This window comes from Eutrigla gurnardus, assembly GCF_963514095.1.
Source record: "Eutrigla gurnardus genome assembly, chromosome: 5".
Taxonomy (NCBI): domain Eukaryota; kingdom Metazoa; phylum Chordata; class Actinopteri; order Perciformes; family Triglidae; genus Eutrigla; species Eutrigla gurnardus.
In genome coordinates this window covers 15,056,740-15,071,620 of record NC_139919.1, presented here as the reverse complement: position 1 = coordinate 15,071,620, position 14,881 = coordinate 15,056,740, and the positions used below count along the sequence as shown (strand labels likewise).

The 14,881-nt window shown below is 39.3% G+C and overlaps 1 protein-coding gene and 1 long non-coding RNA gene across 3 annotated transcripts in view; one reads left to right on the top strand and one right to left on the bottom strand.

Annotated features, from left to right (window-relative positions):
* The window catches only part of fam13b (family with sequence similarity 13 member B), a 67,131-nt gene extending 57,579 nt beyond the window's left edge, over positions 1-9,552 (bottom strand). For both annotated transcript variants that reach the window (XM_084009986.1, XM_084009987.1), the window contains exon 1: positions 9,349-9,552. The gene's annotated coding sequence lies outside the window, so the exon portion shown is untranslated. The remainder of the gene's footprint in view (positions 1-9,348) is intronic.
* The window catches only part of LOC311013797, a 294,894-nt gene that overhangs the window by 150,301 nt on the left and 129,712 nt on the right, over positions 1-14,881 (top strand). The gene's annotated exons all lie outside the window — the stretch shown is intronic.

Genomic DNA, 14,881 nt, shown 5'->3' with positions numbered 1-14,881 from the left:
TCTGACAGGCAGATACCAGCAGGTCAAGTCAGGCTGGGGGCCGTGGATGCAGATGAATGAAAGGAAAAAATAAGGTAGAGGCAGCGTTATGGAGAATAAAAGTACATCAGAAAGAGAATGGCAGGGGAAGATTAGAGGATCGCAAGCAGCGGGGAGAAAGGAAGTGACAGGAAGAAAAAGATTAAGTGAGGTAAAGAGAGACGGAGTGAAATAAAATAGAGGCAGTGAAGCTGGTATTTGCCCTTGAATCAGTAGCAGCAGCACACCGCCCTAGCCTAGTTTAGCTGCTCCTCCTAGGCAAGCCCTGTCAGTGATAAATTAATCAGCACATGTCTTTGGGGGACACAGGCTTTTTCAGGCCTTATTATCTCTTACTCCGACCAAACTAGCAGAATGTTGCGGTTATTGAATTTGAAGCTGTTGGGAACGTCAATCAAAAATAATGATCCTTTTTAAATTATTATTTATTTTCATATTAAAGTCTTTACGGATTGCAGTTTTGAATTTTCAGCAATGGCATTTTCTTTGATGCCTGAGGGTCTGATGAATATGTCTGCCCTTGGGTCATCTTATTCCATGTATATTCCAGCCTCCCATATTTGAAAATGTGATGATTTGCAGAAAGAAGAACTGCAATCTTTTAAATTATGATATTGAGGGATCAATACGTTTTTAAGGCATTTTTTCAAGCTAAAATGTAAAATAATCTGTTTTCTGGTTCTCAAAACCTGTTTTCCATGACATTCCATAAAATCAATCTGAAGACTTTTTATTTTTACTTTTATTTTGGTTGTACTTTTTTCAGTGTTTTCTGATATTTTATAGAGCAATCAATTCATTATTTTATCCAGAAAATAATCTGCACACTTGTTGATCAAAATAATCATTAGTTGTAGTTGTAGTTTTAACGTTTACTGTATTCATCTTGAAAAAGACGCCTCCACTTTGATATCAACATAACGCTTCCTATGTATACAGTGTAGATTCGCCGCAGTGCAACCAGAGTCACCTGCAGCTAGGGGTTAATAGCCACTGTGCACTTCCACTGTCAGGGTTAAGTGCCCTGTTTAATAACGTTTGCCACGGAGGGGGGGATTCTCTGAACTGGTGATCCACAAATCTCAGGACACACACTCCAGGTTATGATGGATTAATGTAAGACCGACATGCCATACCAGTTTTCTAAAGGGGAAGCAGAAAACATAAGATCCATTCTCTGCTGGCCTGTGGGGCTGTGACATTGCAAAAAGCTTGAACGCCTCCAGTGGGAACAAGTGCAGCTCTGTGTCTGTGGGAGTAGAGCATTTTGGTTGGGACATTTGCATGAAGTTTGCTTTGTTGTAATCTGAGAGAAAAGTCGTTAAGGTTCTTCTACTTTCGTGTGTTTTTCTACTCGACTCTTTCAAACTATCCAACCTTTTTTCCTGAATACCAAAAGATAAGTTTAGACTGCCGCTCCTTACATAAACCCCCATATGAATTGTCTGTTTGCACAATTTGCCAAAGAGGTCTATTTTTAAATGGCGTTAGGTAATCTAACCTTTTGTGTGAATTCCATTCATTAGCTATGTTGATGTGCAACACAACACAACATCTAAGACATAAGGGATTTTATCATGAGTGTCGCTCTTGAATCTTTTATAAGACATTTTTCCCTAGTGCTTGCACTGATTTCCCAAATCAAAAAGTACCATTGTATTTGTGAGTTTCCAACATAAACCTGTGTCAAATGAAAACAGATCCAAACAGATTGAGCATGGGTATTTAGGACTATAAATAGGGGCGGCAACCATTAAAGTTTCGTTCCACCCTTGTGTTGCGACACAACAGGAACAACATCTTTCTGCTTGCCAGCCATCTGCTGATTAAAATTAAAAGGGTTAGATTTAAGTTTGTTATACTTTTTAGAAACGTTTCAACTAAATGATCGCAATAATCGGTCAAAATTCTTGATGATTGAAATCCCTAAAAACGATATACATTGAAATGTGTTTCTGCTTACAATCAAGTATCACTATCACTAATCACTCACTATCATCATTTAGTTTGACAAATATGTACAATCTCATGGTATATAAATCTTAATATCACCCAATCCTAGCATAAATGTATTCTTTAAAAAAAAAAAATTGTCCTGTTGCATTTGCAATAACTGGATTTATTCTAAACTTCCTTTTGGTATTTCAGTCCGGCTCTGTGATGCAAATCTTGCCAATAAATAAAAGCAACATTTGGTTATCAGTATGGACATTTTAATCTGTATTCTTATGTAGGGATGAAACATTGTGGTCAGCTGAGGATTTGATTCAAATCACAAAATAGGGGTCATGACACTTTGAGGTTTGACTATAGCTAATCTTGATTTCTCCTTCGCCATAAAACGTGTGCAAAATGTTTCACTGTGATTTACAACACAGCACCACGATTCAGAGCCGGAGCAGAGCGTGCCAGAGTCACTGGGCCCAGCCTCAGCTGAGACAATGACAGTGAGCTTTATTGATTTAGTATTGATCTATATCACCTCTCTCTCTCTTGCTCTGTCTCACACTGATGGAAATTTCCAGACCACTGCTCACCAAAATACCAGCCAGTATGCTTCTGCCTTTGTTGCATAAAAAAAAAAAAGATCCCTCTCCATCTGTTGCCTTTATACTCCGTACACGCCTGACAACTCTATGAAAGCAGTGACAGTGCAATGAGGAAGTGAGACTACGGCGAATCAATGAAGAAATCCCAAGCCTGTTGTTAAATACTGTTGAATAAACCGTCTTTGCTCTATTATACTCGAGATTAAATGAGACTCAATTATCGCAGAACAAATACCTTACACAGGACAGTACTAGTCATGTCATTTCCATCTGTGCCTGTGTGTAAACAATAGATCAAAACACCAGCTGTGAGAGGATGCTGACAAATGAGCTGACAGAGGAGCATGCAAACAGTGACCAGGGAGACTGACAGTGCAGCTCCAAGGACCGTCTCACACAGCATACATGATGTGACAAATTACTGAGGTTCATTGTAGGCTTTTAAAATACATACAAATGAGTCTCCTCCAGTTGTATATTTCTGTAAATGATATTTGTAATGCTCGTTTAATAGAAACATGAAAAAAAAAATAGAAACCTGTTTTTCACGACTCTGATTATTAGCCTTTAGGTGGGTGCTTTAAGGACAAAGAATCACAGCTGTGCTGTGTTCATTCAAAACTAGGACGGACAAACGAGCAAGAGATCAATAAGCTGATTTGCAATTCAGACACTGCTCTGGGGCCAAAAGTCAAATGCTTATTTTCCACATGCACCTTAAACTTTAAGAGCTCTAGAGAGTATCTGAGTCCAGGTCACATGAAGAACTCACAGCTGAGGTGATTTGCTGTTTAGGATGCCCTAGTTACACTTCCTCCTCTGTCTCACTACAGAAACACTATTACAGATGGGGGAGTTCACAATAGGAAACAAGCTTGCAAATAAACGAAGTGAAAGAATTAAGGATTTTTATTATTAACAAATCTGACAAAATTTACAACTTGACACTTTTTATCCAAGTGTTGCCATTTGTGGTTAGACTAACAATAAACCTAATTAATCTGGAGGGGTGGTGATCTCTATTTATTTGGTGCAAGCATCGACCAGCAGAGGCTCTATTGAAACTGAAGGAATTATTATTCTCTCAGATTAATTTCTTTTTTGATGGATTTAATGTGCTCAAAAAGCTGTGGGGTCTCATGTTCGTGGGTTTTTTGTTAGAACTGTAATGGTATTATTAAGTACTTTGAGAGGAAACATATTGTGATAATATGATAATATATCAATATCAGAAAGATATCCTTCAACTCCTACAAGACATGAACTAGGCGGTACTCATCTTACTCAGCCACAAAGCTCCTAATTTTCTGATACAAGTATTTTCAACATCTTCTTCCTCAAGTATCATTAATCACTAAATTGAGACAAAATATTCAAATCTTGCTACAGATAAGACTAACATGTAAGCTAGAAAATGTACTCGAGATAATTCGCTCCAAACGTGTGAATGTGAAGAGCCCTTGTTTCAAAAATTCGGTTTGACCCAAAAGCCAGAGAATGCTACAAGAAAGGCGCTACTTTATTTCAATGTGATTTTTAGACTCAAGACTCGTCTCTTCTAACCAATGCATCGATTGGGGCATCTTTGGTAAATTAATTTGTCATACATACACTTGTGTTTCAGTTATTCTAAGACAAAGTTTTCATCCTGTCACGCTGTTACTCCTGCACTACTTTGTATGCAATGAGCTAAAACAGAAAGTGGGGGGATTTGACTGACAAAATGCAAAATCGACAAGGGGGCCTTCTCAACAGACGACTCAAATCTTGGATGTTTAGGGGGCAGTCCCGGGTCTAACATGACCCAAATGGCTCCAAAACAGTGTTGGCTGCTTTTGCTCGCCAGATCTGCTGCCAGAAAACGGACCGTCTTACTTCACTCTTCAACCCTAGCCAAGCAGCACTGTACTGCCAAGTCCACGCCAAGAAAGCTCAATTCTGAGGTTACGGTGGAAATAATCTATTAGCTCATGTATTTGGAGAGTATCAGTAAACCTAAATAGGTGAGCATGTATGACTCAGTATCGAGATAATGGTATCTGGCTGGCTGGTAGATGGATTTTAATTGAGCCAGGAAATTCAATCTTTACACGTAGCTTTGGCCATTAATCATTCAAAATACTTGATTAACTTTGAGCAAAAAACATTTGATTGTTACACATTCTCAAAGAGAGTGTCTCAGTGTTTTTAAACTAAAAAGTTGATTTTGTAAATTAAAAAAATATGAACTGACATGATGATGTAAGTCATCTAAAAACAATATAAAAGGTATATTTTTGAGTTCTGGTACCTTGTGATTGGGTATTTGTCATTTAATAGGATCAATGGGCAGAGAGATATTTGGTACTTCAATCATGATTTAGTTTTAAATATTTTATTGGAAAATCAACAGACTTATCTAATGCAAAGGTCCACCAATGGGAAGGACAGCAAAGGTTACAGATATAGGCTGTGACGTTTGTTATCCTGTACTTCCAGTCATGTGACTTTCATCTTGTGGCTTGACGCATTCAGCAGATGCTGTACAGTCAGAGCACTGCCCTTAAACGTCACGCCCAGATTACTTCAACCAAACCAGCCGCTCGGCACAGGATTTCTCCATCTGCCTCAAGCCATGAGGCCTTCTGCTTCCCAAGAAAAGTGTCAAATTATAAAACAACTTGCGAGCATGATAAAGATGATGCACTTCTGTGTGATATCTAGAGCAAAATTAAGAGCTTGTCACATCCCTCGTCATCACCGAGTGGCATCCTTCTGGCAAAGAGGACAGGAATATAATTATGGATAAAATAAACAGATGGCGATGTCTGTTTTGGGTAATCCAGTGAATTAAATACCTGACAAATCAAGGAATTTTCTTAAATCATTGCCAAATCCCGTAAATCCAATATTTCCCCAAAGCGGCCTTGCTCAGTGATTCGCAACATTGCCTGCAACCACCTGATACAACCAGACATAATAAAGCAACATCTTCCTCAAAAAGATACAACATGGCAACATCTCTAAAAACCTCTCTATCATATTGACTTACCCTCATCCGGCTCAGCAACAACAAATATGAGTCAACTAAATATTCAAAACTGATAATTAGTTTCTCAATTGACTGATTGATTGATTGATTGATTGATTGATTGATTGATTGATTAATTGATTGATCGATTGATCGATTGACTGATTCAATGCTGAGTGAGACATTTCAGAAAACGGAGTACAAAACATGCACAACACTTTCCATAAGCCCAGGTTGACTTTCTTTAAATTGATTATTTTGTAAAAAAAAAAAACAACAACATTCAGTTCAATATCCATCCATCCATCCATCCATTGTCTACCGCTTATCCTGTATTCAGGGTCGTGGGGGGGCTGGAGCCGATCCCAGCTGTCATTGGGCGAAGGCAGGGTACACCCTGGACAGGACGCCAGTCTATCACAGGGCTGACATGTAGAGACAAACAATCATTCACGCTTTCAGTTCAATATCAAAACCTGAAAATACTCACTCTTGAAAATCTTTAACCAGTGAATGATTGCCATTTTCCTTTAAAAGAAATATGACTTAACCGAGGCGATTATCAAAGTAGTTTTCAATTAGGCCTAATTTCTGTTGAACAAAATAATTACCAAATAAATTGAGTGATTGCACTCTCATGACAAATCCTGTAAATAGAAAATTGTGGATGTATATTTTGCATGTTTATTAAACCAAGGGAAGATCAGACATCTACTTTCTGGTTTTAGGTCTTGGGAAACTGTATCCCCCTGTCGTTTTCAAATTGTTGCCTTACAATCCATCATGCAAGTCAAAGGTGTTTGTGGAAGTGTCAGCAAGTCACGTTATTATTTTCCAAAGTTCTGCAGCAAAGCAAATAATATATGATTTGACTATGTGTAAATTAACATGCACCTGAAAGATGGATTACAGTAGGGTTCTTTTCAGTACAGTTATAGTCCAAGATCTGGAAGTAAAACACTCTTGTGGGCCTGATATTCGTGGGGAAAGATATCAACACATGAATAAAATATTTTTCTTCCTGTAGAAGCCTTTGTTATTTCAGCTGCCTAATGGACTATCTCCATTTACACAATCTTTGTGCCAGGTCAGTGCCACACAGCGGGAAAATGCCTTCGGCCCATTTTACCTTGATGTATACCAAAACATAACGCTCCAAGCCTTCCTATTATATAATGAGAAATTTGTCTTTGTAGTTTAAATGATTGTATTTCTGCCTAATTACACTGCTTTAATTAGTCCTTGAAATTGCATTCAGCTTATAGTTTTGCTTATTGCATCCTCTGCAAAAGAGCAACAGTTAAACATTTAACCACCAATGCAAATTACATTTTAACCAGTAGAGAGTGAAGTGATGGAACACATTTTCATCAGGTATGAACACGTATGCAGATGGATTAAATCTGGTGAATTACTGGCAAATGCGGGTCCAGCTTTGGAGAGATTTGGACCACATTCGGTTTAGCTTGGCCCCCGTCCACAGAGTCTAAAACAACCACTCACTGACCTGGCAACAACAATCCCACACTGCAGGCAGCTGTGTGCTCATGACACTGCTGTGACTGCTGTGTGTGCGCATGTTTTCCTTCCATATAAAAACTATGGGTCGCCTTATCTCACACGGCAGGAGGCTGGAGAGTTTTGACACCGCTGGTATGTGCATACGTGAGGTCCTTCACGTAAAAGGCTACAAGCTCAACTAAGGTACACTTATTGAGGATGTATATTCGTCATAGCAATGCCTTGTGTGGATTTCCAGGACAATATATACTGAAGACTGCATTTGTTTAACTGATTGTGTTACATCAATCCACAGTTTATTACAGCAGCTGACTCAACAACAGTTTTTGCAAACATTTTTCCAACATCAGCATCACTACAAAAGTTGACCTTTACTCTAGTCTGTAGACATATCTGCTGTCCCTGACACAATAACCCAGTTGTTATGCTAACACGTTAAACTTTACCAAGCTATAGGACAGCTTTTGCATAAGCGCCTCAGATAAGACCGTGGATCATGTGTAAGCCGCAAAGTAGCTAAAGGGTGAATTCAAGCTGTTTGGGTTTGTTGCTGATACTGACCTCACCCCAAAAAAAAACATCAATATGGACCAACTGGCCTCTGACTTTCAATCTTAAATGTATTTCCTGGTACTGCAGTATTACTTCTTTATATTAAGTAAATAAAACTCCCACCTGTATATGCTAACAGTACATTAGTAGACTGTCAAAGCGTCACATAGAAGCATTATCTAAAAAAGGCGTAGTGTAGAAGCATCAGATGCTGCTGTAGCACTAAAACCCAGCCAGGACAGCTATTTATAGTACATTAATAACTTCCTTTATGTCATGCAGTGTTCTCAAATTGTTTTTTACTTTTGACTTTCATTTATAGTGCTGCCTTGGTTTTCCTTATGTTTTCTACAACTTTGTGGAACTTTAAATATTATTTATTTATTACATGTCATGTTTCAATCAGTTTGCAACAAGCAATATAAATAAAAAATAGAGTTGCAATAATCATAATGTGGTGTTGACCACAAGTATAATTATAATTATTAGTTATCGTTTTCATTATTATCTCTTAGATTAAATGATTAATCATTAAATCTAAGAAATGTTAAGAAGCATGAATAATAAACAGGGGAAATCATTTCCCATGTCTTTTTATAGCTTGTTTTGTCCAATGAACAGCCAGAAAATGTCAATTTACAATAGCATAACAAAAAACAGCAAAGCCTCACAAATAAAAGGCTAGAACTTGGAAGTGTTTTTAAATAATTAGTCTGCTATATCAAAAGAGTTGGAGATGAATGAATTATGCCTATAGGACACTGGAGCCCAATCCTGTCATAATTCAGAGCAATGGCCGGGTGCGATTATGTAATGTGCAAAGGGTTTCAGAGAGCCCAGAAATGAAAGTCAGATCCTGAAAATGAATTATTACACGTACAAATCTATTCACCATAATAAAAAAAAACCCGCAGACCCAATAGATTATTGGCAAACGCTGTGCCATAAAACACCAGAACATTCCTGCACAGACAGTTTAATACGCCGTTTAGGCGGACTGCTGGAGGATCCGTGTAAATGATGGAGCTTTCCAGAAACAGCTTGAACAGAAAATGAAACTCCCGGCTACTGTTCAACAGAACTTCACAGCCCCGAAACCACAGCACGGATACGTTTCTGGAAACGGCCGGCCGTTATAACGTTAACCGTCACAACCAGGTGACTCTCAATTGCCCGTTGCATCTCACATTCCTGATGCAGAAGACACAAATCTACTGTATTCAACTGTGCGGTGACATGTATGAAAAGCCGAAACCAAAAATACATTATTATTATCTGCTGGTGGCGCTTTTAGACCCTCAAATATTTAATTATTCGTGCCGCCCCCCCCTACCCGAGTTAGCTCGCCGTGCCTGCGGAGGAGCCACAGATGTGATGGAACTGCCTCCGTCGCTAGCCGTTAGCCGCTAGCTCACAATGAACACACACATTATGAAGCAATAAACGGCTTTAACACACGCTGTGCATTTCAACATTAGCCTCCAAATAACGACACGACTGCGGCAGACGCGTCCACAGACCACACGTAAGCCCCACTCGCACTAAACAGATTACACAAAGCGTCGGACACCGTTAGCTTTAGCTGGTTAGCATGTAGCTACCAAGATGCTGAACCCAGGAGAAGCGCTGTTAGCAAAGCGAGCTAACCCGTCGCTCGGAGGGGAGGGGGTACCTTACCAGGTCAAAACAAACAGGAACACGGAGCAAGATGCATTAATTTCTTCTTCGGTTTCTGGAGCCGTCGTCGGGAGAGATGGCAACTTTGATGGGATCAAAGTAGTAGATGCAGAAATATCGTCGGGAACATAGCAAAGACACTCGAAAATAGTGTGGTTCCTGTTTTTTTTTCTTTTGCTCGGACTAGCTCGGATGCCCGTCCGCAGGTCGTTGCTTAGCGAGTCTCTCTCTCACACACACATACACACCCTCAAGGGACGAACCTGCCAAATACTAACCCCGCCTCTCTCACTCTGAACACAGCGGGAGACAGCTGCCAAATACTGACCCCGCCTCGCAGACGGCAGACAGGCAGGGACAGCGAACTAACGCTGATCGTTCTTCCTTTTCACGTTTCTGTGATTGTGTCTCCAAGTACATATACTTAGTTGAATACAAAATATATACAACTAATACGTTATGTATTATTGAGGTAAAGTGGCAGTATTGTAAAAATAAATAAATACATAAATAATCTCAATAATATACATGATTCTGTAATGAGCAGACCTTTTGTACTTTGAATGCAAGGGTTTTACTTGTAACAGAGTATTTGGACACTGTGATACTGCTACTTTTACTTCAGTTAAGGATCTGCATACTTCTACCAGTGTTCATACCTCCTCAGTTTTTGCACCCATGCATTGTTTTGTTTTAATTTAGTCTTGACTGATTATGTGTAAGCAGTGACGTTTTTAGGGCCCTCCCAAATAATTTTGCTTTTTTTTAGTCTTTATTTTCAGAATAATCTCATACTGTTGAAGGGGTATACATCGACTTTTAGGATTATAGCATCATAGTCTGTAGAAAGAATATACTTTCAAAAGAAGCATTTTGTAAAAACTATTTGTCTTTTTTTTTGCAGACACTGTATCCTCATTTTGCTGGAATAAATACAGAATAAATACATCCAAAATACAGTTAAAATGCAGCTTTAATATTAGTACATATACCCTACTTTTGATGCATATAAATCACATTTATTACATTTACTAGTATTTCAATATTCAGATTTTGTGCAACATTTTTAACACTTTGAGTCGAGCATCACGCTAAATAATTTAGTCTGGAGAAGAAGAAAAAAAACCCTGCAGATGGAACTCGACGACTGAAGCCAAGACTGAGAGAAACTGAGACCAGAGTCTCAGTTCATCCTCTGAGAAGAAACAGCCTCAGAAACACACTGCACATGTGAATATGTCAAGAACATTTAAAATTCTAATAAAACTGTTCATTTACATCAATAATATGCAGTAGTCTTGTGTAAACATACATAAACCAATGAAGCAAAGTAGACACACCCGGTTGGTATTCTGGAAGTTACATACCACCCTTTGACATACAGTACACATAGGACACACAATAGGACATTATCGCGAGCCCTGCTGTGTTTTAGGCCTAAAAGACGGGTGCCAAATAAAAGTCAGTCTTAGTAAACAGTCGCTCCACCATGATCACAGATTTTCTTTGTTCTCCAAAGCTCTAAATCTCTCAACATAATGTTTAAAAATTGTACATTTAAAATAAATTTTGAGCGGCCCTAGCCAATTTAGGATATTAAACCACATACCTGCAACACATGGGCAAAAGAAAAACAAATGCAACTGTTCTTCATCATTGCAGAATCTACAAAATGATGGCTATTCATAGTTCAACATGTTTTTAGTAGCAGTAATCTTGATCTCTTAATTTGGAAGATTCTGGAACAGGAAAAACATGCTTCGACAGTATTTAAATATTAAAAACATTTCCCCTGAAGGAGCAAACTGTATGAGGGAAAGCGGTAAGACCTCAGCACTATAAACTGATGAAAACATATTTTATTTATCTTGGTTTTGGGTAGCCATTTCTGACACCCTGTAACAGGTGCACACACAGGTGAATTATGAGATAATGGGTCCCTGGGCACAGAAGCCTTCCCTGTAAAGCTCAGCACAGGATTTACAGCACAGGTAGGCTCAATTAGCCATCTCAGAAAAACAGCACACAGAGAAAATACATCATCATGATTTATGGTATCTTCATAGTGAATGTTTAGGCAAATCTTCAGTTTTTCTGCATGACTTTGAGGGCTGTGGAATGACGGAGTACTTTGACTATGTGACTAGAAATACAAAGTTAACCGAGCGCTGCTTTAGAGTCCTAAAACCCGGAAATTAGTCGGCATTTTTTAACTTCTGGCTCCCTCATCTCAAAGTCTTTTGAATGGGTTTTTGGTTAGATGTCTGAAATAAGGTATGTGATTAACACAAGCTAAAGAGGTGTTATGTTCTGTGATATACAGCAGTAAATACCCCTCTCATGTATCTTCAAGCTTTTATCTTTAAAAAGGCAGTCGCTAACAATTGGCTAAATGAGACTATACAAAAAGTAATCAGGGTGATACTCTGCCTTTATAGCCTCGTTGTATATACTCATATGCTAATGACACCGTGGTGTAGTTAATTTATAATGTCCTGGCTATTGCATTCAAGCTTCAAAGATTAAAAAAGTGGTGTTCATTAGTGAAGATTATCTTGCTAAACAAAATGTGTAAGTATCAGAGTGTTTTCTGCAATATTAATCCAAAAATGTGGCTTTTTGTCGAAGGAGCCAGTGTGATGCTAACTTCTGTAATTGGTTGACACAAAACGCTCATCTCTGCGCCACTCTAGACAACAGTGACTTCAAGCAGGAGCTGTAGCCTGGGCCCCGGTCCGTTCACGAACCCACCATGAACCGAATGTAAAACCACCTTTGGAAGCCAACCATGGCCCTCCTGTTTGATTATTGCACTGCTTCACCTGCAGGATTTGCCATTCACTGGCATCGCCGCCTCCCTGCACATTAACACAATCGACTGATCAGCTCCTGATGAGCAGCTGCGGTGAAATGAGGCTGACAGGGTCCCTCCGCTAATCTGGTGTTAGCAGGGTAGCTCTTGGGCAGGCGTCTATCCCAGCTGGAGTAAATACCTGTTCACACCTCCGAGATAAGCAGCAGCTTTACCGTCATCCCTCCACGACTTTCACCTCAATTAACTCCATCTCACAGACGAGGCTGCGAAGGTCTGACTGTTTAACACTAATACATTCTGTTGTCACATCGACACCCACGGACATTGTATATTTCAAGCTGAATGTCTGGGGTTCCTAGAGAGGAAAGCCACAAAGCGGAGCAGAGTGGCAGCTGTCTCGGGGGCCCAGGACCCCCAAGGGCCCCTGAATGCCCCTGGTTAACAGTCGCTTTCTGATAACTTGACTACAATCTAATTTTAAGACTTTAAAGCTGGATTGCACCAACAATTATAAATTGTTTAAGCCGGATTTAATGATGGTTTAACTTAAAATCCTGTTGCAGAAAATGTGATATATTAAAGTAAGATTACATTTAAAAAGAACAGAAAGGGTTTTTCCCAAGAAGAGAATATTTTCTAAGTAAGTAAGAGACGCTCCACTGTGTAACATCACTGTACAACTGAGAGTGGAATCTTGTAAAGTTTTCGACAAAAAGCCAGTCTTCGACGGAGAACAACAGTCTTCTATGCACAACATCAGTCTTGGATCGAAGAAACAACCTGAGAAACCATCCGTCATCTGCAAAATACTCGTGCTAACAAGCAGATGTACAGTCTGACAAGGGAGACACGCTGCACAAAGATGAAGTGAGAATAAACAATCTGGAGGATCTTCATCGGGGAGAGGGCAGCTGGATGCAAAAAGACAAAAAGAAATCTGTCATCTCAAGAATCGTCTCCAACTCCAGGGGGAGATGGAAGCCACCCGGCTCCCGAGCAAGCAGAAGTATGACAAGATGGTATGAGGCAGAGAAACGACACATCTCTCACCAAAACAACCAGATGTTCAAGACAGCCACATGCGAGACACTGAAATCCTGGATCTCTGCATGGAGAAGGAGACGGTCTCTCAGAAGCTCACAGAGACCAAAAAGCAGCTGAGCAGATGCTGAACTCCTGAGTGAGAAAGCTTGTCTACACCAGTAGCTTCCTCTTCCTCCCCCTTCTGTTCCACATGGTATTTTAGGCGCTGGTGAACAAGAGCTGATTCTGTGATACACAGTATTACTCATCAGGAAAAACCATGTGACCTTCATCACTGATGGGCACATTATTGTTAACATTATTACTACCGGTAATAATTTAGCTGTTGTTTAATTATTAACAGACTTACTTTAACACCTTTTTTTAAATGTGAATCGCTGATATACGAGTTGAATACATGAAGCTCACTGTAGAGGTGGACCAGCAGAGAGACCTGGAACAGAGTCTAACCAGACCTTTTCCCTCATTGTATGATTTGACCCATAATGATAATACTAATAATGGTACTCCACAATATCAGATGAAGGCCCATGTGGCTGTTCCATGGTCCAGCTCCTTTTTGCTCAACAGCAGCGAGTTGGTTTCCGGCTTCACAAAGTCACCTTATCTGGTTTGATTCTGTCTAAAGAAGGACTGGGACCAAACACACCCAGCCTTTCAGTAATTGTATTTCTCTGCATTTAGGGGCATGTTTCAACAGCTTAATGAAAAATATCCACCATGTTTTGGTGGTGTTTGGACGAGCTTGATTTATGGCTAAATATGCACCAGGCCCATTCACGTTTAGAACTGCTGTTTGCTGTATTGTTGTGCTGAGCCACGCCCTTTTGAAGTTTTTTTATCCATATCTTAAAAGCAGGTGAAACAAGATTTTATACCTTTTGAAAAGATTGGTTCTGTTATGATCTCCAGAAAACCTGGTAGCAGTGAGACCTACGGTTTGATGAGAAGAAACACAATTCTAAATGGAAAATCTAGTCAGACGTACACAGTCCCAGAGGCTTTTATGTAGAGCACATTGATGTGGTCATGTGTCAATCTGAAAAACACTGTGTCTTAGTTCAAACTAAATCTCAATACTGGCATCAACTTTTATTTTCTCACCCTTCATTTATTAAGTTTATTATCCTTTGTGAATCCACTGCCTTGCGTGTAAAAGTCTATAACTCAATGTACATTTATCATCTATGAGTTTATTGATATGATTGACACAGACTTTATAAACAGCTCACCGGGAAAGTTTGATCTGCTATACAAGTATGCACAATCATTTATGTGTCTACTGAAATGTTCTGTCTTCTGCGCCGCACCTGATAAAAATCAGTTGGTATATACCGCCACCTGGTGGACCTTCATTTGAAAGCGCTCTATGGTGCTTCCTCTCTGCAGATGTGCAACAACCAAGGGAGTAGGTTTGATTATGAGATTGGTGGGGACACAAAAGTGCTCCAAGGCAGCACTCATGAAAGTTGACGGTTTTTTTTGCATTAGCAATCATAATTTCACGTCATGAAAATGTTATAGGTTCGATTACTTAATATTAATTAATTATATTTTATAATTATTAAACCACATGATCATCTAGAATCTGAGGTTTTATTGTATTTCCACCACAAATTTTCTTTATTTGTGTTTTTAAACCGTTGCTCTCTTCTACACAAATACATGGAAATA